Raw genomic sequence first — 1,482 nt, 5'->3', positions numbered from 1 at the left:
TTGTAGAAACTAACTGCTTTTATCTTGTTGCTTTCATTAATTAATGAAATAAAATTTTTAAAATGTAATACTGTTTATTTAACTCCAGAAATATTTCAGCATTCTAAACATTAAAAAAAATAAATAACAAAATGCTGCAAACTGTGTTTAGTACAGAAGGTTCTTAAACTTGCATTAATGCTGTGGCTCTTCGCTTTGTTGACAACAAAGAACTGTAGTTTGTTTAAAAACAGTTGAAACTTACAGCACTTTATTTAAAAAGATCCCAACACTTCTTATACCAGCTGACACCCTCCCCCTTTCCACGGCTAAGAATGCCTGATATGTTACTAGACACAAAAACAGGACAATCTGAAGCTAAATGGGTGCCTACTGCAGTGTCCACAGGTCCAGACTCAGAGTGCATGCCCGAGCTACAGCCCCTCCAGAAGGCATCCTTCCTACATCCTCAACACCAAGCAGAGAGCATCATGAGCTTGTCTCAGTGGTTTTGTTATTTTTTTTTTTTTTTACGAAGTATAGGTATGTACAGTTGATAACACAGGATTTCCAGCCAATAACCACCTTAGAGATTTTAAAAAATCAAATGCCAGAAATATCTTTAAATGCCTTGCCACACCAACAGCAAAGTGAACAGAGTGAGGAGAATATGAGAGCCTTTTCATTTTAAAAATGTTTGGAAATCTGAACAACTTTGATACAGTTTCAGGGTGCTCCAGATACGCATATCCACTGCATGTAAATCACTGACAATTTCTGGAGCACTTTGAGAGACTACGTATGATCATGATTCAACTGTGTAATTAATCATAATGAGGGCAACAGACACCTCTCAAGTAAGAGCTGTGTCAATTATAGTACTCCCCTACTCTAAGGTATTTTCAAGGATACGAACAGGTTTTTTTTTCATCTTCCTTCTCCTCCTCCTTCTCCTCTTCTTCCTCTTCCTCTTCCATCATTTTCTGGGCAACTCTAGCAAGACGCTTTACACCATCAAACTTCCTTTAGAGTTATAGTCGGCAACATCCTTCTCATAGTTCTTCCTCAGCTTTGCAGCCTTATTTTTGTGAGGCTGCTTTTCACTGTCACTTAAGTTATTCCACATCTCGCCCAGCTGCTTTGTCACATCTTCAATAGAGACATCAGGGTTTGTGGATCTGATCTTGGGGCAAAATTCTGAACAGAAGAGAAAGAATCCAGATGTTGGCTTTTGAGGGTCAATAGACTTTGCCTCCCTCAGCTGGTACATAACACTACATTTCACAATCTTAGCAAACTTTTTCTGTCTTTGCCATCTCATCAAAATTAGATTTCTCTTTCCTCAACATTGGCTTCCACCTTTTGGAGCATTTCTTGGAAAATTCTGCAAAATTGACAGTAACCCTTCAGTTTTTCTTCTTGTGTTCCTCTCTGCATGTTTGCACCGAAGAAGGCATAAATAGACATCTTGCCCTTTGGTTTCTTTGGGTCCCCTTCAGCCAT

At 38.7% G+C, this 1,482-nt stretch overlaps 1 pseudogene; it reads right to left on the bottom strand.

Annotated features, from left to right (window-relative positions):
• Positions 1–881: 881 nt before the first annotated feature.
• Positions 882–1,482, bottom strand: LOC136306620 (high mobility group protein B3 pseudogene; annotated as a pseudogene).

This window comes from Saccopteryx bilineata, chromosome 5 (assembly GCF_036850765.1).
Source record: "Saccopteryx bilineata isolate mSacBil1 chromosome 5, mSacBil1_pri_phased_curated, whole genome shotgun sequence".
Lineage (NCBI taxonomy): Eukaryota > Metazoa > Chordata > Mammalia > Chiroptera > Emballonuridae > Saccopteryx > Saccopteryx bilineata.
The sequence above is the reverse complement of the archived record's forward strand: the minus strand, read 5'-3'. Positions and strand labels throughout refer to the sequence as shown.